Genomic DNA, 15,965 nt, shown 5'->3' on the forward strand with positions numbered 1-15,965 from the left:
CAGTCAAGTAGCTGGATACAAGGTCAACATACAAAAATCAATAGCTTCCTCTACAGGAACAACAGACTTATTGAGAGAGAAATAGGGCAAACAATTCCTTTCACAATAGCATCCAAAAACCTGAAGTGCCTCGGAATCAACCTAACAAAAGAAATCAAAGACTTCTTCTCTGAAAACTATAGCACTCTGAAAAGAGAGATTGATGACGATATCAGAAAATGGAAAGATATCCCTTGCTCCTGGGTAGGAAGAATCAACATAGTGAAAGTGACCATACTTCCAAAACTGCTATATAGACTCAATGCAATCCCAATTGAAATCCCAGCAGCATACTTCACAGACCTTGAAAAAACAATCCAAAGATTTATTTGTAACAAGAAGAGACCTAGAATAGCAAAAGAAATTCTAGGCAACAGAGACATGGCAGGAGGTATCACAACCCCCAACTTGAAACTATACTACAAAGCTACTGTAATAAAAACAACATGTGCTGGCAAAGAAACAGACATGAGGACCAGTGGAATAGATTAGAAGATGCAAAAACAACTTCCAGACACACTCAGCCACCTCATCTTCAAAAAAGGAGCCAAATACCCTCACTGCAGGAAAGATAGCCTCTTTAATAAATGATGCTGGAAAAATTGGGTTTCAACTTGCCAAAGACTAAAACTAGACCTATATCTCTCACCATGCTCTAAACTAAAATCAAAATGGATTAAAGATCTAAATATTGAAAGAGAAACGCTGAACTGGCTGGAACAGATGTTAGGTAGAACTCTTGAAGATATTGGTGTAGGAAAAGATTTTATGAACAAAACCTCAGTTGCCCATGAACTAGCACAAACAATCAACAAGTGGGATTTTTTCTTATTAAAAAGCTTCTGCACAGCAAGAGAAACAACAACAATAGTGTGAAGAGACAACCCACAATCTGGGAAAAAATTTTCACCTGCTGTTCCTCAGACAAAGGTTTACTATGTAGAATCTAGAAAGAACTTAAAAAAAATCAGACCTCGCAAATTTAAAGACCCAATCCAAAAAAGGGCATCTGAAATGAACACACATTTCTCACACAAAGAAGTAAAAGCAGGAAATAAGCATATGAAAAAAATGTTCAAAATCACTGGTCACTCGAGAGATGCAAAGGAAAAACAGTGCTGAGATTACACCTCACCCCAGAAAGAATGGCTGCTATCATGAAATCCAGGAATAACAAATGTTGGCAGGGCTGCGGGGAAAGAGGAACACTGCTCCACTGCTGGTGGGAGTGTAGACTAGTACAACCACTGTGGAAATCTGTATGGAGATACCCCAAAGAACTAGGGCTGGAAGTCCCATTTGACCCAGCTATTCCCCTGCTGGGTGTCTTCCCCAAAGAATTTAAAGAATCATACCACAGTGATATATATGTGCCCATGTTCATAGCAGCATGATTTGTGATAGCTAAAACTTGGAAACAACCCAATCACCCATCAACTGGAGACTGGATAAAGAAAATGTGTTTTTTAAATAAAATGGAGTACTACACAGCCATAAAAAATGAGAAATTAGAGATATTTATAGCTAAACGGATGCACATTGAGGCAATACTCTTAAGTGAAATAAATAGTACACATATGTGTAAATACCAAATAGTTTCTCTAGTCTGAGAAACTGAGTGTGTTGATAAGGACTAAAAGGTATAATAGATAATGTGAAATAGGAAGAAAAGGGGCAAAGGGGAAGGGGAAGTGGGAAGGGTAGGGGAAAGGAAAGAAGGGAATGGAATTAATATGAGAAAATGAAAAAATGGAGACAAAATCTGTAAGTAGGGAGGGATGCAGGGGATTGAAGGGAGGGGTTGAAGGGAGGGCAGGGGAATGGGAAAAAATTAAGGACCAAGAGGGATTATTTAAAGGTGCAGATTTCCAATGATGATTGTCATTGTATTGTATACCTAACATGTACCAATAAAATCAATTTTTAAAAAAGAAATAAATTGATCATCTCAGGTATTTTGTCACAATAATGGGAAGCTAAATAACATAGACATTCTACATGTTGGTTTTGGCCAAAGCAAAAACTGACCGTTTCTTGTGCGGTTAGCAAACAGATACTCACAAAGGCATTGACACAGCCTCTCCTGACAGTCAGGGGATTCAGTCAGTGAAGGCAGGAGACAAGCCTTGGGGGAGTGCAAACTTGGCCAGGGCAAGCCTCATGGTGCTGCAGGAAGAGGAGTCAGCTGCAGAGGAAGAGGAGATACATTTTCAAACAAGGGAGAGGAAAAGCTGCTGAAGGAGACATCCCCGAAGGAGGGAAGGTTCCCTGAGACTTCATCTAGACAGTGATAAACAGTAAATCATTCCAAAGGGAGAGGCTAAGAATCAGGAGCAGCCAAGAGTGTCAAACTATCCACCCAGTGCATTATTCAACTACTGTACTCTTTAAAAAGCAAAACAGAACTGTCAAAGATGAGAGAATGTATTAGATTTTGGTAATGCATTAAAACAAGGCTCAAGCTTCTAAATTCTAGCCCAGGATTTTGCCATCAGTCCATGGGTTGACCCAGGAGCATTTCAAACTGCAGAAAAGATGCGAGAAAGAGAATATCAGGTCAATAGATGAAGCATTTTCAGTGATGTAAATCAGCTACAGCTAGAGAGCGTGCAACACTGTAGGTAGCACTAGCTTAGCCACGTGTTTTTTTGTAATTAAAGGTAATTAAATTTTAAAAAGTAAAAATTCTGTTCATCACTCACACCAGCCACATTACAAGCACTCAGTAGCACATGTGGCTCGTGTCTATTACATTGTGTGATCACAAAGTACAGTGAATGCTTAAATTTTAAAAATTTATTACAGTAAAAGACACATTGTCATTAACTGCCCTCACAATCTTTGCCATTGCTTTGAATACACATTCCATCATTCTTGCCACATTCTGAAGCAGTTCTGGAAGTCCTCTTTCCTGTCTTTAGCTACATCATCACAGCTGCCTCGGTGTCCTGAATCCATTTAAAACATTTACCTTTCATGGACATACTGATTTGGGAGAAGAGCTGAAAGTCTCAGTACCAGATCTGGTGAATAGGCTGGGTGAAAACACATCCCCCCTTTGGAAATGTCCCCAGTCATCAAGCTCTAGAATGGAATACTCAGAGTAGCTGTAAGGCTAGTGTGGTCACAACTCTTCATTTCCCAGGAATAACTCTGGGGAATAGATTTCCAGGCAAAGAGGGCCAAAGCTAGGATCAGATACCATGTCCAAGCCCCTCTCCGTCTGTCATGTCACAGTCCTGCTGTTATAGCAACACAAGCATCTCCATGGAGATTTCTCTTTGTTACCTTCAAAATTGCTTTAGAATGAAGGCCAAAGATAGAAGAGTTCAAAGAGCCAGAGTCCATGGCCAACATCAGCATCCTTGGTGGGACTGTCCAATGGCTGCTTTCTCAGCCAACAGAACACAACTTCCTGTGTGCAAGCCATTGCCCTGAGAACACAGGATGCATTTGACATGGCCTTGCCTCTGAGGATGTTAAAATCTGATTTTCAAAAATGTGCAAAAACTTAAGAAAAAGACTCTCATCTGCTAACATGGCACTCATATAGGACTCTATTTTGAGTTTAGGTTTTTGTGGGTCAGCAAGAATCTGAGAAAACATTCTCACATTGTGCATTAGTGCTTGACACCAGAGTGTATGACTAGGGTGGAGCTCTCCTCCAGACAGAATAGGAAGAACATTTTTGTTCTTGGCAGTTACTAAGTGTGTAGTCTTGATTCTATTCCATCGCCTCTAGGGCTGCCAGATTTAGCCATTAAAACGCACAGGGCACCAAGTTAAATTTGAACTTCAGATAAACAATGAATAATTTTTTTAGTATAAGTATATCCCAGAGATACCATTAAATATATTTGCACTAAAAACTACTCTCTATTTTTTTGTAATTCAAATTTTACTACATGGCACTGCTGTACCTTTCTCTTATGTACCTGGAAATGTTCCTATGATTCTTCTGTTTCCTCACTGTGAAATGGGGGTAAGCAAACTCTCCTTGCTTATCTAATGAGGATTGAATTAGACGCGAGGTGAGAAGGTATACCGTGTAGCATGCACTCAATAGATAATAGCCCTCCATACTTCCTTATTTCCTCACAGCACACATCAAATAACAAAATGGAGTTTGAAACATGTATCTGGAAGCTAGACTTGAGAAAACAGCAGTCATCGGCCTGCTTTTCCACCTGCAACGGGACTCCCAGCTAGTTGTGAAGCATGTTATTAAAAAAAAAAAAATGAAGGCCAAGTCTCGTGTAGTGGCATGCAACTATAATTCCAGCATTCTGGAAAGCTGAGGCAGGGGGATCACAATTTCAAGGCTAACCTGGGTGGCTTAGCAATGTAGTGAGACTCCATTTCAAAATAAAAATAAAAACAGACTTAGGGCATGGTTTATGTGAAGGTACTGGGTTCAATCCTCAGTATCTAGGGGGAAAAAAGAATGGCAACATTTATACTGAGGGTACAGACTGACCTATGGGATTTGAAATCTGAATAAGAACATGGGAGGAGATCTCTGTTCTAAAAGGAAGAACACTTAAACGATAGGTGGGCAACACATTGGTGACTCTAAAATCTCTATAGTGAAATGTCAACTCATTGGCCACTGGCTGATGACACAAGAAGACCAGACACCCAAGTGGGCATGGTAAGGGAGTTAAAGATGGAAAATTAGAACCGCAGGTCCTGAAAACTCCTATTCCTAAAGAGATAGGCAATGGATCTAGGCAGGGAGATCTAGTCCACATCTGGGTGGTGCCCAGCTCAGATTGTGCCTCCGTAACTAGCTCAGCAAAGTCCATGAGGCAGTTTTGGTCCATGGTCATCTAGGAAGGTGGCAAAGATGTGACAGAGAGATCTAGAGGTTCCAAGGAGGGAGAACTGCTTTTCCCTTCCTACCCCTGGAGATCCAAATCTGTATGCTAAGTCCAAGACATCAGAACATGCATAAGTTAGTGTCAAAGTTTATCTTGAGTTGCCAGGCAAGCCTGCTATGTTTCAGATGTACCCTACCATTTAAAACTGCAGAAAGAGAGAATTGTATTTTGTCAGGTCTGTGCCACCTTCTAAGAAGTTACATTGTTTTCCTCAGGTCGCAGTAGCACTGCACCTGCCTGGCAAGCTCAAGGTTCTGAGTTCAATCCCCAGGACTGGAAATAATAATAATAATAATAATAATAATAATAATAATAATAATTTGTTCTTCTCAGGTACCCACTGTTATAAGATACTGAAAGACAGAAGACTAACCCCAAGTAAATTAAATTATAATCAATTTTGGGGTGCTCATCCAATCAGGGAAAAATATACTAAACTGAGAATCACATTTTTCTCTTTAAATCTATCTATAATAATAAATAGGGCCAAGAAAAGAAGTGTGGGGGGATCAGGGTGCGGACAGATGAAGGAAGAGCTTTGCATCTATTTCTGAGACGTTAACTCCTAGAGCAGGTTAAAGCCATAAGAATCAAAGTTTAAGGCAGCAGTTCTCACAAAAGTAGCTGCAGACTCTGAAGTTCCTTGAGACTGTTTCCCAAGGATCTATGAGCTCAAAAAAATTCTCATAATAATACTAAGTATTATTTACTTTTAAAAACTTCCTCATAGGTTTACAGTGGTTTTGTGAAGTTACATGACATATTCATAATTACCTTAAAAGTCTGTTAAAATATCCCCTCCTTCCCCATTCTATATCTATATGGGAACCCAACTGTCATCTATTATGCTAGGAATTAAAAGGAGTTGCAAAAAAATGTAAAACAAAAGCATTCTTTCCACTAAACATTTTTTGAACTCTATATTTATTTTTCTTAAAAACTGTCATCAATATTAACTTACAATGGGCTTATTATTGTTCCTTTTCAGTGAATTAATAGTTTTCTGAATTTCTTTATTTTAATTTTTGAGGTAAATTTTGATAGTGCTACATAAAATGAAGATATTTGGGACCCTTGATAATTTTTAAGAATGTAAAGAAGCTCAGAGACAAGATTCATTATCATTAATTTGGGTGGGGACCAAAAAGTGAAGAATTATAAAAAGCATGTGCAATTTATAAAGAAAAGTGCACTGATTCTTATGGAGTTAGGGACTACATTTTTTCTGAATGGACACAAATAAGACAGATAAATAAAAGTCCAACAAGTGGATTTCAGCCCAATAAGAATTTTTCAAAGGCCTCAGCTATGCCAAGACAAAAGGGACTTCCTTACGAGGAGTGAGCTCTCCACCCCTGGAGGTATGTAAACAGAGTCTGACAAACAATCTGGCAGGGAAGTTGCAGAAAGGAGGCTGAGCACTTGAAGAAGCTGTTGTGGTGGAATGGGATAGCTGAAGGGCTTCGGTAGCTCCTTTACAATCTAAGCATCTACTGAGAAAAAAACACAAAATTGTATCACACAAGTAAAACTTAGGACTTTACTCAGGAGTTAGACACTTCACAGAGGAGACCCTAGCAGGTGATGAGAAGTGCCCCGAATGACTAGCTGGTAATTGTCATATCCGTCTGGCTTCAAGCACAGGTTCTATCCCTGGCCCAAGATCAGTCGAGCACCCAAGATTACAAGTCCAGCTCTGACATAGCCTTGGTCCTCCTCTCATGAGGCTCGTGTGTAGAGACTGTTTGTGCAGCTCAGCTCTTGCTCTTGCTCCCATCGAGTCTCTTAGCCCAGCCCAATCCCCCCGCCCCCCTCCCGGGAATCCCTTCCAAGGGAAACACCAGACTCTAAAGAAGCCCTAACCATCCGTCTCTCCCTGGCACAGTCAAGAGCTGTTTTGAGCCATGTGTGAGTCTGATTTCTGGATGCTAGGAGGTGAGCGCCAGCCCAAGAGCGGGAGCCAGGTGCCGCCCATCCCGCTGCAGCCTGCCCTCCACCTCTTTTGAGTGACACTTCCACCTGCCTGCAGCCATCCCTCCTTGGGCAGGGATCCCATCAGATTTTATAAGCCAGGCAGGGTCAGGCCTGGTGAAGACATGAATGGGAATGCCCAGAACAACAAAGGCGGCAGGCGCTTTCCCTCGGGAGGTGGGGTGAGCCAAGCCACGTGCTTTTCCCCCCGGGCAGCCCGGGAAAGCCTCAAGCTTGACCGCAGGGGCCCCACCGAGGACAGACCTAGTGGGATTAGCCAGAGCTCAGAAAGACAGTTTCTACAGAAACACTTTAATTTGGTTGATTTTCAAGTCACAGTGGATTATTAGGAGACAAAATGTATGGCAACTATTTGTAGAACAAGATGGGCAACTTTTTACAGTAAAGGGCCAAACGGTAAATATTTTGGGCTTTGTGGGCACAGTAGTTGTAGTGTGAAAACACTCTATCACTGACACGTAAATAGAGGAACATGGGCATGTCTCCCAAAAACTGTATTAGTGGACACTGCAATTTGAATTTCATAAAGTTTCACATCTCATGAAATATTCTTCTTCTTCTGACTTTTAAAAAACTGGCTTAAAATTGTAGAAAGCATTTTTAGCTCATAAAAGAGATGAGTTGTGTTTCCACTGTGGGCTGTCTTCTCTCAGCCTCCATTTTGTGGCAGTGCTTCATGAACTATATATAGTACATGACCTATTTTTAAAGCTTTCTTGGTTACATACTTTTGCAAATTTATATCGAAATTGGCTACTATAAAAAACAAGAGCTACAAAATAAGTCAACTGATGAAATTGCTACCAGCATCTCTAGTGCACACTCTGAATATATGGACTTTTTCACTAGGGACTGGACCATAGCAGTGTGTGACCCACAGAATGGATGACCCTGTGAGTCTAAAGTAACTGCTTGTTGATGTAAAGTCAATGACCACATCAATTATTTACATTATCATCCAGTATTTTTGAAGTCCTTAAGGTTTGTGGTGCATACACACAAGCTTGTTTACCAGTTCTTAACAAATCTTGTGTTACCCCTACCGTGGGTTCTAGAAGGCACACTCAATGAGGAACTCTGATTCCATCATGATAACCATCACTATTCCTCATTTCTCTGATTCTGCCCTTAACCTCAGTCTTCCTTCAATTCCTGCCCACCTGCCTAGGAAGCCCAATAAGTGGCCTGTGGTCTGCTGTTTGCCTCTTTGCCTACTCTGGTGCCTGGCCTCAGAATGTGAAACGGCTGCTACTGGGCCCATACCTGCAGCAACGGAGTGGTCACTCTTCCTTTGTTTCTCAAGCCATCATATCTACCCTGAGTTGGACTGGTCCTAACTTCCTCCACCTGTCTTCCTAAGAAGAGAAAGCCATGCGTGACAATGCCCAATGCCTCTTTCTCCTGCAGAATTCAGAGCAGCCCTTTACATTTCTATGTTGCAGCCCCATCTCCCTGGGAGTCAGGCTGCTCCAGAGGGCTTTCTGTGGCGGAAGCTAATCAGACCTTCTGACCTTCAGACCTTCAGATGACTCAGTTCGAAACAAGCTTGGGGAACCTACTCTCTGACAGGGCATTCTTTCCAGGAGGCTCTGGGATATCTCATAATAAAAGATCCAGCTGACTTCAAGTCTGCATGCTTGAGTGACTATAACAAAGGGTAATGCAGAGGTCTGTTTAGAGTAGGAGACTGTTCCAGCGGCTCAGATATTACTTAGTCTGGAGGTTTCCTTATTGGATCCCATGAAGCTCTTACTAGTGTAGGGATATTGAGCTTGATTTTTTTTTAATCATCTTTTTACACACAATAAAATTAAGTGCATCCTTTTAAGTGTAATTTGATAAGTTTTTTGCAAAATGCACACACCCATGTAGCCACAACCCTACTCGAGATGAATAACATTTAAATCAACCCAGCATGTTCTTTTGGGTCATTTCGTAGTCCACTTCCACCTCCAATCCTAGCCCCAAGTAACTGCTGTCTGCTTTCTGTCTCTATCGATGCATCTTTTCAGCTCTAGAGTTTAAGGTAAATGAAGCCATGTATACAGCATATGCTCTAATTGTGTCAGGTTTCTTTGACTCAGCATAAGATTTTTGAGATTCATCTACATTCTTGCTTCTGTTAGTAGTTTGCTTCTTTTTAGTCTGAGTAGAATCTCATTGTGTGAATATACCACAACTGTTTATTCATTCACCAGTATAGTTTCCACTCTGGCTGTCTTGTGAATAAAATTGCTTTGAACATTCATTTACAAGTCTGAAACAAAAATATGTTTTTATTTCTCTTGAGTAAATACTTAGGAGTCAAACTGATGAGTTACATCGTAAGTATATGTTTCAATTTATTTTTTAAATGCTAAAACAGTTCCTTTTTATTTTACCATTTTACATTCTTTCCATCAATGTATGGAATTCTGGTTATTCCAAAACCTCACTAGCCCTTACTATTTTATGACCTTTTATTTTTGTCATTGTAGCAGATGTGTAGTGGTATTGTATTGTAGTTTTAATTTGAATTTCTCTGACAATCTTATTATGTGCTTAATTGCCATTCCTGTATCTTCGTATGTAAAATGACTGTTAAAATCTTTTGCACATTTTTAAAAATTGGGGCTGTTTGCCCTCTTACTATTGATTTGTAATGTATATAGGAAAAAAGAAAGGGAAGAGAGAATGAAAGAAACAGGGGAGAAGGCAGTAAGAAGGAGGGAGGGAGGGAGACACACACCAATATTCTGAATGTGATGGTTAATTGTATATGTGAACTTGATTGGATCATGGATTATCCTCACATTGGTTAAACATTATTCCTGGGTGTGTCTGTGAAGGTTTTTCCAGGTGAGAGTTACATTTGAATCTATGGACTCAGTAAAGTAGATGGGCCTTCTTGATGTGAGTGGGCACCACCCAACCCATTGAGCATCAAAGCAGAACAAAGGGCAAAAAAGGGGCCAGGGATTTAGCTCGGTGGTGACACTGCCTGCCTCCCAAACGCACGGTCCTGAGTTTGATCCCCAGTACCAAAAAAAAAGAAAGGCAAAAAAAGGTAGAATTCACTGGACTCCTTGAGCTGAGACATCAGTCTTCTCCTGCCCTTGGACTGAGATTTACATTATCAGCTCTTCTCATTCTTAGGCCTTTAAACTTGAACTGAACTACATCATCAGTTTTCTTGGATCTCCAGCTTGCAGACAGCAGAACAGACTACTTCGCCTCTGTAATAATCACATGAACTAATTCTTCATAATAAATCTCATAATGATAAATACATAATTCGTGTATAATCATATATAATTTACATATATATGTCTTAAAAGACACTTTTAGGTCTTATGTTTAAGTTTATGATCCATTTCAACTTAATATTTGTTCTGTGAAGTAGGATTGAGTTATTTTTTTTTCAATGTGGTTTTTCAATTGCTCTAGTGATAATCTATGAAGATTATCCTCTCCCTCTTGAATTGTCTCTGTCCTTTTGTTGAAATCAATTAACCATGTATTCTGGATTGTTTAGCCTATTCTGTTGACCATTCTTGTGCTAATATGATATAATCTTGATTATGACTGTATTAATTCTTGAAATTAAGTAAGACTTCAACTTTGATCCTCTTTTTTCAAAGTTGTTTTAACTTGTTGAGGTCTTTGCATTTTTCAATAAATCTTAGAATTCAGTAGAAACTAAAATATTATCTGTAAAAGCCCAATTTAACCAGATTAGCAGTTCTGAATGATGATTCTGGAATCTGGAAGATGTATAGCAAGAGGAATCCCGAGTGGAAGACATTAGTAATCTTTGGGATGAACAGCACAGAGACAAGTAAAAGGGAGAGAGGAATAAAGACAATCTCCGGCATAGCTCGTGTCCGTGATGCTGAGGTCAAAGGCACACATAGACACCAAGTTCCACCAAGCTCAGGGGAAAGCTGGAGTCTCAGAGATTGCCCTCTACTTAAAAAAAAAAAATATGATGGACTCCTCTAGTTTTCTAGAAATGCGGTATACTGATTCAATATGCTTAATTTATGTAATCTCTTTTTATAGAAAGTATTAGAAAAATAATAAGACATAGCCTATAATACTTGTTAAACCAAGATGGAAAGAGAACAAACTTTGCAAGCATATGAACCTGGACTTCATCCCCTTCTCATCCCCAGTGGTTCCCACAGGAAAAGTTGGGAAGAGTAACGTCTGTGTCTCAGGACTAGGCACCAGTGCAATGAGACAGTTTGTGTGTTGTGGACCTGTTGTACACCCAGCCCAAGTCCTCTCCGCCCTGCCTGCCCCCAGCTGAGGCTCACATCAGGCTTCTGGTCACAGAGCCTTCCTGGCTACCACCGCCACAGGTTGTACCATCCCTCAACACTGCCAACAGTTCCCCCACCACAACGGGAAGGCCTCGGCATTGTTGATACGATGCCTATTAACTAAAAGCTACAGGGCCCTAGTCTTAACCCGAACTATGGAGACACAATCCTTCCCCAGAGACTGCCTCAAGAGGGTAAATAATACAACTCAGAGGGTGGAGAAGCCAATGCTCTTGAAATAGACTCTGTTCTTCATTAGAATCAGGAGATAGGGAAAAAACCTTGATCTTTCACAGTGGTTTCCTAGCTCTTTCTGAGATTTTCCACACGGCTGGGCATTGTGTTTTCTTGAGAAGCTATGGTCAGCGAGGTAAATCACCGTTTTATATTTGCTCTTACTTTTTCTCAGCCTCATCTCCTTATTTCCCTTCACTCGTTCTTCCCTGTTATACACGCCTGTGAAGCATCGCCACATGATCCTTGCCTGTGACTCAGCCTGGTCTCTGAACTACAAGTCAAGTTGGTGGGACAAAGGCCTAGTGCACAGCAGATGTTCCATTAATTCTATCTCGTTTCTTTCTTTGTAGCTGTATTTCCTTCTTCTTATCCCATATAGGTTTGTGTGAGGCTCAACTAAGCTAATACATGGAGCTAGATATGTAGCACAACAGTATTCATGGGGCATGAAGTTCAATCCCTAGCAGAAAAGAAAAGATAAGACGAAGAGGCATTTTGTAAAGTCTTCTCATGAGCTTTGTTGTGTCAGTGTAGAGCATTATTAAAAAGTAGTTAACACAGTTGAGTTAACCAATCAAGTGGTTTTGCTTTCACAAGGTGAACAGGTACACTTGTTCATATTCACTACAGGGGAATGATTGATCTTACAATTTTGTTTTGTTTTGTTCACCAGCGGGACTACGTTGGGAGAGTAGGTTCTCTTCTCTCAGCCCCGGTTTCTTCAACTCTAAAATGGGGATAACAATATCTGATTCATTACATTGTCATGAAATTTTAAAAAAATCATGGGTGTGTACACTCTTCACTGTTTTACAGAGTTGGCTCTGTCAATTCTTAAGAGCTATGGAAATTAATGGGATTGTTGTTACTAACTGAAAGGGAGCAGCACAATATAGATACTTGTTGAATAAATATCCCCCTGTGAAATATAGAGCACTATTGCTCTCCAAGCACAAGGACTTGAGTTTGATCTCCAGTACCAAAAAAAAAATATATATATATATATATAGAGAGAGAGAGAGAGAGAGAGACAGAGAGAAAGAGAGAGCACTAATTCAAATAGTGTTCAAAGCCTTAATATAAATTAGTCATCTATGCTAATTCTTAATTCATAAATCTGTATGAGAACTTAGAGCAAGAGAATGGGAATTAGAGGTCTTATTCTTTCTGACTATTAATCATTGCTTCTCTGGATATTGCAAATGTGGTCCAAAAATAAGTTAGGAATAACCTTGGGCTGGTGATTTAGCTCAGTGGTCTCGCCGCCTGCTGCGCAAGCGCAAGGACCGGAGTTCGATCCCCGGTACCAAAAAAAAAAAAAAAGTTAGGAATAACCTACCTTTGGGAGTGGGAAAATATAATATAGTCATTTATTTAGTTGGAACAGGAGTGAGTTCTTGACTACCTCAGGGATTTATACTTATCATAACTGATATTTGTTAGTTTTATACATTTTGATTCATTTATAGCAATATATCATTCAATCTGACCACAATCCTTTGAGGTAGGTATGATTTTCCTCATTTTCAGCTAAAGAAACTGAAATTTAGAGAAGTTTGTCAACATGCCTCAAATGCCAAAGACAATAGTTTTGTGGAACCAGTATTTGAAACCAGATCCATTTCATTCCTTCCTCTACACTAACTGTAACTGAAAGTACTGTCCTTTCTCTTATAACTTGCCTAAGACCTGTTCAAATTGTGCTCTCCAAAATCCTCTTGAGAGCAAAAAGAGAATTCTAGAACCCAAAAAGTACAAAACCAAAATCAAAAGGACACATTGATTACCCATCAACCAGTGGTTTTCAAAGGAAATAAAAAGCATTGTCATGTAGTGTTCACCCATTCCCATGGTGCAAATATCTCCACGGTGGTTGATTTAAGCTGATTTTTTTCCAGAGAACCAGCATTACTTAAGGAAGCCAAGATATTTAGAAGCTGAATCACCAACATTTTTTCTGTGCCTTCATGAAGCAATGAAATCAATAGATAGTGCCGTCTCAAAACTACATTTTTCTATGGACTTTTCTTCTTTAAACCTATGGTAAAGGCTGGGGATGTAGCTCAGTAGTGTGATGCCTGTCTTATAACCACAAGGTCCTGAGTTCAATCTCTGGTACCAGGAAAAAAAAAAAAAAAAGCAAGCAAACCTATGGTAGTTGCTGTCATCTGCAAACATAGACGGGGCCAAATAAATCTACAAATAAAATCTGGATGAAAAGAAAATGTAGAAAATGATGATCATGTGCCCCTTAGCTGTTCCTATTTTCATTTCATTTATGGTTGTGAATTTTCTATTACGTACTGATCATTCTATATGACCCAGCAGCTTACCTGGGAATCCTAATTGCCATCACACTGGTGATTTCCCTCATCATTCCCCAGCTTCATGAAAACTGGAAATGGTGAATACAAACTATTCTTGGAATATTATGTTCCAAGGTGAGCAAATTCGAATCTGAAAAAAGAGAACTTGTGTTATTAGAGTAGCATACCCAGAATGATGGAACCAAATGGTGGGGTCCAGTGCAGGCTTCCTGGAAGTACTCACTTATACTCCAAACCATTTTTGAGCAAATCATCCATATCCAGAACACTGTAATCAGGAAAGCAAAAATCAGCAAGTTACTTTGGGCCAAGTGTCATGCTCGGTACTTTGCTTATCCCATTAATATCCCCAGCACACTGATGAAAAGCTGAGAAACAGAAATTACTTAGATGGGTCACATGCGACTTTCCCCATGCAGCTCTGTCTTTCCATTGCATCATGCCACCTTTCAGATGAGAGAAAAGTGAGAAGTCAGGAGGCCAAGTCATGAAAAAATGATTCAGTACACTGAACATGGCCACACCACAGGAGGAGATTCCTGCATTAAGTGAGAAGCCCTTCCCACACTGATGCTGTGTGCTCTCCGGTTGTAATTCCTCACTATTTCTACAACTTAAAGGAAAGGAAACTGGTATTTCTGAAGTTCTCCTGTGTGCCAAACTTTCATCCTATATCATCACTTTGAGTCCTTCACAACACCCAACTCTCACCTTGACAGATGGGGAACATGGAAGACTTCATTCATCTCTACAGCTACACAGGATGAAGTGAATTGCACCCCGTGTTTGCAATGCTTCTATGACAAGTATGACTTGTGTTTTATTTTTGTCTGTGTGTCAATTAATGGAGTGCCAGAGATACAAGTCATCTTCCCCAGTATTCAGGTCATGCTCTGGTGAAAATGGGCACAGAGGAATAGACACTCATGGAATTCCCAAGGTGATTCTGCTGTGTGCAGAGTTGGCAGATGTTAGGCCTGTATCTTCCTCCTGTCTTAATCATTGACTCTCCCACCGTGAACTGGCTGGTGTCACCCTGGAGTTGCGGGCAGATGGCCAAATAGAATTTAGGGAAAGTGTCTGCCCAAGAAGCAGCTCTGTCAAAAGGTGCAGGGTAATTTAAGGAAATGGAGAAGGGGAGAGACAAAAGAGAAAGAGGAGAGGTAAAAAGAGATGAAGAGAAGCACAGAAAATAAAGCGGTAGAAAGACAAGACAGGAGGAATGAGATGACTGTGGGGAATAAGTGGTAGAAGAAAATCAAGGAGGCCAACTCAAGAGGGGGCCAAGGTATGTGTAGACAAAAGGAACACAGATATCAAGATAAAGAGGAGCTCAGTTAGGAGAAAGTTAGAAGAGGAAGGTTTGAAGTGAGCTTTGGCTCTGGAAAGCAAAGGGAAGCATAACAGAAAATTTAGAAGACAGAGAAGTGCAGATGGAGAAAGAGAAGAACCAGGACTGAGCGCATGTCATTGGCACCGTCCCATTTCATCCTCACTCTGGCCCCACATGGCAGAGAAAGTGAAACACAAAAATGTTAAGTTCTGTGCTCAGAATCACTCTAATAGCTGGGAACCAGTGTTGAATTTCAAGACCCATGCTCATTGCTACTCTACTACTCTTGCCACAAGCATTCCCAAGCCCAGCTCATGGGAGAGACTGGGTCTCTGCCTGCCTGGACACCCTGCCCCAGTGAGCCAGCTTTCTCTCCTGGACCATGTGGACCTGCCCCAAAGGATCTCACCTCCCATCATCTTCCATCAAAGTTCTTGATTTCTTCATTTAAATGCCGACGCTAATGAGAAAGTATTGCTATCAAGAAATAGGAACCAGCTGTTTGTTTTAATGTGCACCTAAACTGTTTATTGCTGTTTAATCAAAGTAACAAGCACTGCTGGCCAAACAGAATTTTTTTCTTGGCTTTTGTCCTCAGCTCAGGAAGTCACTTTGCCTAAGCTGAGGAGCTACTCGCCTGTGTAAGGTGAGATCACTACTCAGGTTCCTCTTCTTTATGAGCACCTACCAGGTGCCTGATATAATCTCATTTAAAACTCAGAAGTCAGCCAGGCATTGTGGTGCATGCCTTTAATCCCAGCACTTAGTAGACTGAGACACAAGTTTGAGAGCAGCCTGGGCCTCAAAGCAACCTCAAAACCAGCCTGGACTACGTAGTATGACCTTGTCTAAA

This window comes from Heterocephalus glaber, unplaced genomic scaffold (assembly GCF_053883595.1).
Source record: "Heterocephalus glaber isolate CG9 unplaced genomic scaffold, H.glaber_assembly_v1.0 deba00001481, whole genome shotgun sequence".
In the NCBI taxonomy this organism is placed as follows: Eukaryota; Metazoa; Chordata; class Mammalia; order Rodentia; family Bathyergidae; genus Heterocephalus; species Heterocephalus glaber.